We start from the raw sequence: 12,326 nt of genomic DNA, 5'->3' as shown, positions 1-12,326 counted from the left end.
GACTTTAGACGACTGGAGGGAGCCGCAGAGCGGAGGAAGCCAAGATTTCCCATTTGTCTTATCTTACATGTAGGCCTTCGGATGCATCTGGAGCAGTGCCGTAGTCAGGACAGCAGACTGGAGGGAACCGCGGAGCAAAGGAAGGCAGGATCTGCAGTGTGTCATTTCCCACTTGTAGGCCGTAGGACGCTTCTGGAGCAGTGACGTAGTCAGGACTGCAGACGACTGGAGGGAGCCGCAGAGCGGAGGAAGCCAGGAATTCCCGTTTGTCTTTTCTTACATGTAGGCCTTTGGATGCATCTGGAGCAGTGCCGTAATCAGGACAGCAGACTGGAGAGAGCCATGGAGCGGAGGAAGGCAGGATCTCCTGTGTGTCGTTTCTTACATGTAGGCCGTCGGACGCATCTGGAGCATTGGTGTAGCCAGGACAGCAGACTGGAGGGAACCACGGAGAGAAGGAAGGCAGGATATCCTGTGTGTCTTTTCTCACATGGAGGCCGTCGGACGCATCTGGAGCAGTGTCGTAGCCAGGACAGCAGACTGGAGGGAGCCATGGAGCGGAGGAAGGCAGGATCTCCTGTGTGTCTTTTCTTACATGTAGGCCGTCGGACGCATCTGGAGCAGTGGCGTAGCCAGGACAGCAGACTGGAGGGAACCGCGGAGAGAAGGACGGCAGGATTTCCTGTGTGTCTTTTCTCACATGTGGGCCATCAGACGCATCTGTAGCAGTGATGTAGTTAGCACTGCAGATGACTGGAGGGAGCCATGGAGCGGAGGAAGGCAGGAATTCCTGTGTGTCTTTTCTTACATATAGGCCGTCTGAAGCATCTGGAGCAGTGGCGTAGCCAGGACAGCAGACTGGAGGGAGCCATGGAGAGAAGGAAGGCAGGATCTCCTGTGTGTCTTTTCTTACATGTAGGCCGTCGGACGCATCTGGAGCAGTGGCGTAGCCAGGACAGCAGACTGGAGGGAACCGCGGAGAGAAGGAAGGCAGGATTTCCTGTATGTCTTTTCTCACATGTGGGCCGTAGGACGCATCTGGAGCAGTGACGTAGTTAGGACTGCAGGCGACTGGAGGGAGCCATGGAGCGGAGGAAGGCAGGAATTCCTGTGTGTCTTTTCTTACATGTAGGCCGTCGGATGCATCTGGAGCAGTGGCGTAGCCAGGACAGCAGACTGGAGGGAGCCATGGAGCGGAGGAAGGCAGGATCTCCTGTGTGTCTTTTCTTACATGTAGGCCGTCGGACGCATCTGGAGCAGTGACATAGTTAGGACTGCAGGCGACTGGAGGGAGCCATGGAGCGGAGGAAGGCAGGATCTCCTTTGTGTCTTTTCTTACATGTAGGCCGTCGGACGCATCTGGAGCAGTGGCGTAGCCAGGACAGCAGACTGGAGGGAGCCACGGAGAGAATTAAGGCAGGATTTCCTGTGTGTCTTTTCTCATATGTAGGCCGTCGGACGCATCTGGAGCAGTGGCGTAGCCAGGACAGCAGACTGGAGGGAGCCATGGAGTGGAGGAAGGCAGGATCTCCTGTGTGTCTTTTCTTACATGTAGGCCGTCGGATGCATCTGGAGCAGTGGCATAGCCAGGACAGCAGACTGAAGAGAACCGCGGAGAGAAGGAAGGCAGGATTTCCTGTGTGTCTTTTCTCACATGTGGGCCGTCGGACGCATCTGGAGCAGTGACGTAGTTAGGACTGCAGGCGACTGAAGGGAGCCATGGAGCGGAGGAAGGCAGGATCTGCTGTGTGTCTTTTCTTACATGTAGGCCGTCAGACGCATCTGGAGCAGTGGCGTAGCCAGGACAGCAGACTGAAGAGAACCGCGGAGAGAAGGAAGGCAGGATTTCCTGTGTGTCTTTTCTTACATGTAGGCCGTCGGACGCATCTGGAGCAGTGGCGTAGCCAGGACAGTAGACTAGAGGGAGCCATGGAGCGGAGGAAGGCAGGATCTCCTGTGTGTCTTTTTTACATGTAGGCCGTCGGACGCATCTGGAGCAGTAGCGTAGCCAGGACAGCAGACTGGAGGGAACCGCGGAGAGAAGGAAGGCAGGATTTCCTGTGTGTCTTTTCTCACATGTAGCCCGTCAGATGCATCTGGAGCAGTGGCGTAGTTTGGACTGCAGGCGACTGGAGGGAGCCATGGAGCGGAGGAAGGCAGGATCTTCAGTGTGTCTTTTCTTACATGTAGGCCGTCGGACGCATCTGGAGCAGTGGCGTAGCCAGGACAGCAGACTGGAGGGAACCGCGGAGAGAAGGAAGGCAGGATTTCCTGTGTGTCTTTTCTTACATGTAGGCCGTCGGACGCATCTGGAGCAGTGTCGTAGCCAGGACAGCAGACTGGAGGGAGCCATGGAGCGGAGGAAGGCAGGATCTCCTGTGTGTCTTTTCTTACATGTAGGCCGTCGGACGCATCTGGAGCAGTGGCATAGCGAGGACTGCAGTCTGAAGAGAACCGCGGAGAGAAGGAAGGCAGGATTTCCTGTGTGTCTTTTCTCACATGTAGGCCCTCGGACGCATCTGGAGCAGTGGCGTAGCCAGGACAGCAGACTGGAGGGAGCCATGTAGCGGAGGAAGGCAGGATCTCCTGTGTGTCTTTTTTACATGTAGGCCGTCGGACGCATCTGGAACAGTAGCGTAGCCAGGACAGCAGACTGGAGGGAACTGCGGAGAGAAGGAAGGCAGGATTTCCTGTGTGTCTTTTCTCACATGTAGGCCGTCAGACGCATCTGGAGCAGTGGTGTAGCCAGGACAGCAGACTGGAGGGAGCCATGGAGTGGAGGAAGGCAGGATCTCCTATGTGTCTTTTCTCACATGTAGGCCGTCGGACGCATCTGGAGCAGTGGCGTAGCCGGGACAGCAGACTGGAGGGAGCCATGGAGCGGAGGAAGGCAGGATCTCCTGTGTGTCTTTTCTTACATGTAGGCCGTCGGACGCATCTGGAGCAGTGGCGTAGTTAGGACTGCAGGTGACTGGAGGGAGCCATGGAGCGGAGGAAGGCAGGATCTCCTGTGTGTCTTTTCTTACATGTAGGCCATTGGACGCATCTGTGGCAGTGGCGTAGCCAGGACAGCAGACTGGAGGGAACCGCGGAGAGAAGGTAGGCAGGATTTCCTGTGTGTTTTTTCTTACATGTAGGCCGTCGGACGCATCTGGAGCAGTGGCGTAGCCATGACAGCAGACTGGAGGGAGCCATGGAGCGGAGGAAGGCAGGATCTCCTGTGTGTCTTTTCTTACATGTAGGCCGTTGGACGCATCTGGAGCAGTGGCATAGCCAGGACAGCAGACTGAAGAGAACCGCGGAGAGAAGGAAGGCAGGATTTCCTGTGTGTCTTTTCTCACATGTAGGCCGTCGGACGCATCTGGAGCAGTGGCGTAGCCAGGACAGCAGACGGGAGGGAGCCATGTAGCGGAGGAAGGCAGGATCTCCTGTGTGTCTTTTTTTACATGTAGGCCATCGGACGCATCTGGAGCAGTAGCGTAGCCAGGACAGCAGACTGGAGGGAACCGCGGAGAGAAGGAAGGCAGGATTTCCTGTGTGTCTTTTCTCACATGTAGGCCGTCAGACGCATTTGGAGCAGAGGTGTAGCCAGGACAGCAGACTGGAGGGAGCCATGGAGTGGAGGAAGGCAGGATCTCCTGTGTGTCTTTTCTCACATGTAGGCCGTCGGACGCATCTGGAGCAGTGGCGTAGCCAGGACAGCAGACTGGAGGAAGCCATGGAGCGGAGGAAGGCAGGATCTCCTGTGTGTCTTTTCATACATGTAGGCCGTCGGACGCATCTGGAGCAGTGGCGTAGCCAGGACTGCAGGCGACTGGAGGGAGCCATGGAGCGGAGGAAGGCAGGATCTCCTGTGTGTCTTTTCTTACATATAGGCCGTTGGACGCATCTGGAGCAGTGGCGTAGCCAGGACAGAAGACTGGAGGGAACCGCGGAGAGAAAGAAGGCAGGATTTCCTGTGTGTCTTTTCTTACATGTAGGCCTTCGGACGCATCTGGAGCAGTGGCGTAGCCAGGACAGCAGACTGGAGGGAGCCATGGAGTGGAGGAAGGCAGGATCTCCTGTGTGTCTTTTCTCACATGTAGGCCGTCGGATGCATCTGGAGCAGTGGCGTAGCCAGGACAGCAGACTGGAGGAAGCCATGGAGCGGAGGAAGGCAGGATCTCCTGTGTGTCTTTTCTTACATGTAGGCCGTCGGATGCATCTGGAGCAGTGGCGTAGTTAGGACTGCAGGCGACTGGAGGGAGCCATGGACCGGAGGAAGGCAGGATCTCCTGTGTGTCTTTTCTTACATGTAGGCCGTTGGACGCATCTGGAGCAGTGGCGTAGCCAGGACAGAAGACTGGAGGGAACGCGGAGAGAAAGAAGGCAGGATTTCCTGTGTGTCTTTTCTTACATGTAGGCCGTCGGACGCATCTGGAGCAGTGGCGTAGCCAGGACAGCATACTGGAGGGAACCGTGGAGAGAAGGAAGGCAGGATTTCATGTGTGTCTTTTCTCTCATGTAGGCCATCGGACGAATCTGGAGCAGTGTTGTAGTTAGGACTGCTGACGACTGGAGGGAGCCATGGAACGGAGGAAGGCAGGAATTCCTGTGTGTCTTTTCTTACATGTAGGCCGTCGGATGCATCTGGAGCAGAGGCGTAGCCAGGACAGCAGACTGGAGGGAACCATGGAGCAGAGGAAGGCAGGATCTCCTGTGTGTCTTTTCTTACATGTAGGCCGTCGGACGCATCTGGAGCAGTGACATAGTTAGGACTGCAGGCGACTGGAGGGAGCCATTGAGCTTAGGAAGGCAGGATCTCCTGTGTGTATTTTCTTACATGTAGGCCGTCGGATGCATCTGGAGCAGTAGCGTAGCCAGGACAGCAGACTGGAGGGAACCACGGAGAGAAGGAAGGCAGGATTTCCTGTGTGTCTTTTCTCACATGTAGGCCGTCGGACGCATCTGGAGCAGTGGTGTAGCCAGGACAGCAGACTGGAGGGAGCCATGGAGCGGAGGAAAGCAGGATCTCCTATGTGTCTTTTCTTACATGTAGGCCGCCGGACGCATCTGGAGCAGTGGCGCAGTTAGGACTGCAGGCGACTGGAGGGAGCCATGGAGCGGAGGAAGGCAAGATCTCCTGTTTGTCTTTTCTTACATGTAGGCCGTCGGACGCATCTGGAGCAGTGGCGTAGCCTGGACAGCAGACTGGAGGGAGCCACGGAGAGATGGAAGGCAGGATCTCCTGTGTGTCTTTTCTTACATGTAGGCCATCGGACGCATCTGGAGCAGTGGCGTAGTTTGGACTGCAGGCGACTGGAGGGAGCCATGGAGCGGAGGAAGGCAGGATCTTCTGTGTGTCTTTTCTTACATGTAGGCCGTCGGACGCATCTGGAGCAATGGCATAGCCAGGACAGCAGACTGGAGGGAACCGCGGAGAGAAGGAAGGCAGGATTTCTTGTGTGTCTTTTCTTACATGTAGGCCGTCGGACGCATCTGGAGCAGTGTCGTAGCCAGGACAGCAGACTGGAGGGAGCCATGTAGCGGAGGAAGGCAGGATCTCCTGTGTGTCTTTTTTTACATGTAGGCCGTCGGACGCATCTGGAGCAGTAGCATAGCCAGGACAGCAGACTGGAGGGAACCGCGGAGAGAAGGAAGGCAGGATTTCCTGTGTGTCTTTTCTCACATGTAGGCCGTCAGACGCATCTGGAGCAGAGGTGTAGCCAGGACAGCAGACTGGAGGGAGCCATGGAGTGGAGGAAGGCAGGATCTCCTGTGTGTCTTTTCTCACATATAGGCCATCGGACGCATCTGGAGCAGTGGCGTAGCCAGGACAGCAGACTGGAGGAAGCCATGGAGCGGAGGAAGGCAGGATCTCCTGTGTGTCTTTTCATACATGTAGGCCGTCGGACGCATCTGGAGCAGTGGCGTTGTTAGGACTGCAGGCGACTGGAGGGAGCCATGGAGCGGAGGAAGGCAGGATCTCCTGTGTGTCTTTTCTTACATGTAGGCCGTTGGACGCACCTGGAGCAGTGGCGTAGCCAGGACAGAAGACTTGATGGAACCGCGGAGAGAAAGAAGGCAGGATTTCCTGTGTGTCTTTTCTTACATGTAGGCCGTCGGACGCATCTGGAGCAGTGGCGTAGCCAGGACAGCAGACTGGAGGGAGCCATGGAGTGGAGGAAGGCAGGATCTCCTGTGTGTCTTTTCTCACATGTAGGCCGTCGGACGCATCTGGAGCAGTGTTGTAGTTAGGACTGCTGACGACTGGAGGGAGCCATGGAGCGGAGGAAGGCAGGAATTCCTGTGTGTCTTTTCTTACATGTAGGGCGTCGGACGCATCTGGAGCAGTGGCGTAGCCAGGACAGCAGACTGGAGGGAACCGCGGAGAGATGGAAGGCAGGATTTCCTGTGTGTCTTTTCTCACATGTGGGCCGTAGGACGCATCTGGAGCAGTGACGTAGTTAGGACTGCAGGAGACTGGAGGGAGCCATGGAGCGGAGGAAGGCAGGAATTCCTGTGTGTCTTTTCTTACATGTAGGCCGTCGGATGCTTCTGGAGCAGAGGCGTAGCCAGGACAGCAGACTGGAGGGAACCATGGAGCGGAGGAAGGCAGGATCTCCTGTGTGTCTTTTCTTACATGTAGGCCGTCGGACGCATCTGGAGCAGTGACAAAGTTAGGACTGCAGGCGACTGGAGGGAGCCATTGAGCTTAGGAAGGCAGGATCTCCTGTGTGTATTTTCTTACATGTAGGCCGTCGGACGCATCTGGAGCAGTAGCGTAGCCAGGACAGCAGACTGGAGGGAACCACGGAGAGAAGGAAGGCAGGATTTCCTGTGTGTCTTCTCACATGTAGGCTGTCGGACGCATCTGGAGCAGTGGTGTAGCCAGGACAGCAGACTGGAGGGAGCCATGGAGCGGAGGAAAGCAGGATCTCCTATGTGTCTTTTCTTACATGTAGGCCGCCGGACGCATCTGGAGCAGTGGCGCAGTTAGGACTGCAGGCGACTGGAGGGAGCCATGGAGCGGAGGAAGGCAGGATCTCCTGTTTGTCTTTTCTTACATGTAGGCCGTCGGACGCATCTGGAGCAGTGGCGTAGCCAGGACAGCAGACTGGAGGGAGCCACGGAGAGATGGAAGGCAGGATCTCCTGTGTGTCTTTTCTTACATGTAGGCCATCGGACGCATCTGGAGCAGTGGCGTAGTTTGGACTGCAGGCGACTGGAGGGAGCCATGGAGCGGAGGAAGGCAGGATCTTCTGTGTGTCTTTTCTTACATGTAGGCCGTCGGACGCATCTGGAGCAGTGGCGTAGCCAGGACAGCAGACTGGAGGGAACCGCGGAGAGAAGGAAGGCAGGATTTCTTGTGTGTCTTTTCTTACATGTAGGCCGTCGGACGCATCTGGAGCAGTGTCGTAGCCAGGACAGCAGACTGGAGGGAGCCATGTAGCGGAGGAAGGCAGGATCTCCTGTGTGTCTTTTTTTACATGTAGGCCGTCGGACGCATCTGGAACAGTAGCGTAGCCAGGACAGCAGACTGGAGGGAACCGCTGAGAGAAGGAAGGCAGGATTTCCTGTGTGTCTTTTCTCACATGTAGGCCGTCAGAAGCATCTGGAGCAGTGGTGTAGCCAGGACAGCAGACTGGAGGGAGCCATGGAGTGGAGGAAGGCAGGATCTCCTGTGTGTCTTTTCTCACATGTAGGCCGTCGGACGCATCTGGAGCAGTGGCGTAGCCAGGACAGCAGACTGGAGGGAGCCATGGAGCAGAGGAAGGCAGGATCTCCTGTGTGTCTTTTTTTACATGTAGGCCGTCGGACGCATCTGGAGCAGTAGCATAGCCAGGACAGCAGACTGGAGGGAGCCATGGAGTGGAGGAAGGCAGGATATCCTGTGTGTCTTTTCTCACATGTAGGCCGTTGGACGCATCTGGAGCAGTGGCGTAGCCAGGACAGCAGACTGGAAGGAGCCATGGAGCGGAGGAAGGCAGGATCTCCTGTGTGTCTTTTCTTACATGTAGGCCGTCGGACGCATCTGGAGCAGTGGCGTAGTTAGGACTGCAGGCGACTGGAGCGAGCCATGGAGCGGAGGAAGGCAGGATCTTCTATGTGTCTTTTCTTACATGTAGGCCGTCGGACGCATCTGGAGCAGTGGCGTAGCCAGGACAGCAGACTGGAGGGAACCGCGGAGAGAGGGAAGGCAGGATTTCCTGTGTGTCTTTTCTTACATGTAGGCCGTCGGACGCATCTGGAGCAGTGGCGTAGCCAGGACAGCAGACTGGAGGGAGCCATGGAGCGGAGGAAGGCAGGATCTCCTGTGTGTCTTTTCTTACATGTAGGCCGTCGGATGCATCTGGAGCAGTGGCGTAGCCAGGACAGCAGACTGAAAAGAACCGCGGAGAGAAGGAAGGCAGGATTTCCTGTGTGTCTTTTCTTACATGTAGGCCGTCGGATGCATCTGGAGCAGTGGCGTAGCCAGTACAGCAGACTGGAGGGAACCAGGGAGAGATGGAAGGCAGGATTTCCTGTGTGTCTTTTCTTACATGTAGGCCATCGGACGCATCTGGAGCAGTGGCGTAGCCAGGACAGCAGACTGGAGGGAGCCATGGAGCGGAGGAAGGCAGGATCTCCTGTGTGTCTTTTCTTAAATGTAAGCCGTCGGATGCATCTGGAGCAGTGGCATAGCCAGGACAGCAGACTGAAGAGAACCGCGGAGAGAAGGAAGGCAGGATTTCCTGTGTGTCTTTTCTTACATGTAGGCCGTCGGACGCATCTGGAGCAGTGGCGTAGCCAGGACAGCAGACTGGAGGGAGCCATGGAGCGGAGGAAGGCAGGATCTCCTGTGTGTCTTTTTTTACATGTAGGCCGTCGGACGCATCTGGAGCAGTAGCGTAGCCAGGACAGCAGACTGGAGGGAACCGCGGAGAGAAGGAAGGCAGGATTTCCTTTGTGTCTTTTCTCACATGTAGGCCGTCAGATGCATCTGGAGCAGTGGTGTAGCCAGGACAGCAGACTGGAGGGAGCCATGGAGTGGAGGAAGGCAGGATCTCCTGTGTGTCTTTTCTCACATGTAGGCCGTCGGACGCATCTGGAGCAGTGGCATAGCCAGGACAGCAGACTGGAGGGAGCCATGGAGCGGAGGAAGGCAGGATCTCCTGTTAGTCTTTTCTTACATGTAGGCCGTCGGACGCATCTGGAGCAGTGGCGTAGTTAGGACTGCAGGCGACTGGAGGGAGCCATGAAGCGGAGGAATCCTGGATCTCCTGTGTGTCTTTTCTTACATGTAGGCCGTTGGACGCATCTGGAGCAGTGGCGTAGCCAGGACAGCAGACTGGAGGGAACTGCAGAGAGAAGGAAGGCAGGATTTCCTGTGTGTCTTTTCTTACATGTAGGCCGTCGGATGCATCTGGAGCAGTGGCGTAGCCAGGACAGCAGACTGGAGGGAGCCATGGAGCAGAGGAAGGCAGGATCTCCTGTGTGTCTTTTCTTACATGTAGGCTGTCGGACGCATCTGGAGCAGTGGCGTAGCCAGGACAGCAGACTGGAGGGAACCGCGGAGAGAAGGAAGGCAGGATTTCCTGTGTGTCTTTTCTCACATGTAGGCCGTCGGACGCATCTGGAGCAGTGTTGTAGTTAGGACTGCTGACGACTGGAGGGAGCCATGGAGCGGAGGAATGCAGGATCTCCTGTGTGTCTTTTCTTACATGTAGGCCGTCGGACGCATCTGGAGCAGTGGCGTAGTTAGGACTGCAGGCGACTGGAGCGAGCCATGGAGCGGAGGAAGGCAGGACCTTCTGTGTGTCTTTTCTTACATGTAGGCCGTCGGACGCATCTGGAGCAGTGGCGTAGCCAGGACAGCAGACTGGAGGGAACCGCGGAGAGAGGGAAGGCAGGATTTCCTGTGTGTCTTTTCTTACATGTAGGCCGTCGGACGCATCTGGAGCAGTGGCGTAGCCAGGACAGCAGACTGGAGGGAGCCATGGAGCGGAGGAAGGCAGGATCTCCTGTGTGTCTTTTCTTACATGTAGGCCGTCGGATGCATCTGGAGCAGTGGCGTAGCCAGGACAGCAGACTGAAGAGAACCGCGGAGAGAAGGAAGGCAGGATTTCCTGTGTGTCTTTTCTTACATGTAGGCCGTCGGATGCATCTGGAGCAGTGGCGTAGCCAGTACAGCAGACTGGAGGGAACCAGGGAGAGATGGAAGGCAGGATTTCCTGTGTGTCTTTTCTTACATGTAGGCCGTCGGACGCATCTGGAGCAGTGGCGTAGCCAGGACAGCAGACTGGAGGGAGCCATGGAGCGGAGGAAGGCAGGATCTCCTGTGTGTCTTTTCTTAAATGTAAGCCGTCGGATGCATCTGGAGCAGTGGCGTAGCCAGGACAGCAGACTGAAGAGAACCGCGGAGAGAAGGAAGGCAGGATTTCCTGTGTGTCTTTTCTTACATGTAGGCCGTCGGACGCATCTGGAGCAGTGGCGTAGCCAGGACAGCAGACTGGAGGGAGCCATGGAGCGGAGGAAGGCAGGATCTCCTGTGTGTCTTTTTTTACATGTAGGCCGTCGGACGCATCTGGAGCAGTAGCGTAGCCAGGACAGCAGACTGGAGGGAACCGCGGAGAGAAGGAAGGCAGGATTTCCTTTGTGTCTTTTCTCACATGTAGGCCGTCAGATGCATCTGGAGCAGTGGTGTAGCCAGGACAGCAGACTGGAGGGAGCCATGGAGTGGAGGAAGGCAGGATCTCCTGTGTGTCTTTTCTCACATGTAGGCCGTCGGACGCATCTGGAGCAGTGGCATAGCCAGGACAGCAGACTGGAGGGAGCCATGGAGCGGAGGAAGGCAGGATCTCCTGTTAGTCTTTTCTTCCATGTAGGCCGTCGGACGCATCTGGAGCAGTGGCGTAGTTAGGACTGCAGGCGACTGGAGGGAGCCATGAAGCGGAGGAATCCTGGATCTCCTGTGTGTCTTTTCTTACATGTAGGCCGTTGGACGCATCTGGAGCAGTGGCGTAGCCAGGACAGCAGACTGGAGGGAACTGCAGAGAGAAGGAAGGCAGGATTTCCTGTGTGTCTTTTCTTACATGTAGGCCGTCGGATGCATCTGGAGCAGTGGCGTAGCCAGGACAGCAGACTGGAGGGAGCCATGGAGCAGAGGAAGGCAGGATCTCCTGTGTGTCTTTTCTTACATGTAGGCTGTCGGACGCATCTGGAGCAGTGGCGTAGCCAGGACAGCAGACTGGAGGGAACCGCGGAGAGAAGGAAGGCAGGATTTCCTGTGTGTCTTTTCTCACATGTAGGCCGTCGGACGCATCTGGAGCAGTGTTGTAGTTAGGACTGCTGACGACTGGAGGGAGCCATGGAGCGGAGCAATGCAGGATCTCCTGTGTGTCTTTTCTTACATGTAGGCCATCGGACGCATCTGGAGCAGTGGCGTAGTTAGGACTGCAGGCGACTGCAGGGAGCCATGGAGCGGAGGAAGGCAGGAGTTCCTGTGTGTCTTTTCTTACATGTAGGCCGTCGGACGCATCTGGAGCAGTGGCGTAGCCAGGACAGCAGACTGGAGGGAGCCATGGAGCGGAGGAAGCAGGATCTCCTGTGTGTCTTTTCTTACATGTAGGCCGTCGGACGCATCTGGAGCAGTAGCGTAGCCAGGACAGCAGACTGGAGGGAACCGCGGAGAGAAGGAAGGCAGGATTTCCTGTGTGTCTTTTCTCACATGTAGGCCGTCGGACGCATCTGGAGCAGTGATGTAGTCAGGACAGCAGACTGGAGGGAACCACGGAGAGAAGGAAGGCAGGATTTCCTGTGTGTCTTTTCTCACATGTAGGCCGTCGGACGCATCTGGAGCAGTGGCGTAGCCAGGACAGCAGACTGGAGGGAACCACGGAGAGAAGGAAGGCAGGATTTCCTGTGTGTCTTTTCTCACATGTAGGCTGTCGGACGCATCTGGAGCAGTGGTGTAGTCAGGACAGCAGACTGGAGGGAGCCATAGAGTGGAGGAAGGCAGGATCTCCTGTGTGTCTTTTCTCACATGTTGGCCGTCGGACGCATCTGGAGCAGTGGCGTAGCCAGGACAGCAGACTGGAGGGAACCACGGAGAGAAGGAAGGCAGGATTTCCTGTGTGTCTTTTCTCACATGTAGGCCGTCGGACGCATCTGGAGCAGTGGTGTAGTCAGGACAGCAGACTGGAGGTAGCCATGGAGCGGAGGAAGGCAGGATCTCCTGTGTGTCTTTTCTCACATGTAGGCCATTGGACGCATCTGGAGCAGTGGCGTAGTTAGGACTGCAGGCGACTGGAGGGAGCCATGGAGAGAAGGAAGGCAGGATCTCCTGTGTGTCTTTTCTCACATGT

Source organism: Taudactylus pleione, unplaced genomic scaffold, assembly GCF_031769625.1.
Source record: "Taudactylus pleione unplaced genomic scaffold, aTauple2 ptg000198l, whole genome shotgun sequence".
Classification (NCBI taxonomy): Eukaryota; Metazoa; Chordata; class Amphibia; order Anura; family Myobatrachidae; genus Taudactylus; species Taudactylus pleione.
The sequence above is the reverse complement of the archived record's forward strand: the minus strand, read 5'-3'. Positions refer to the sequence as shown.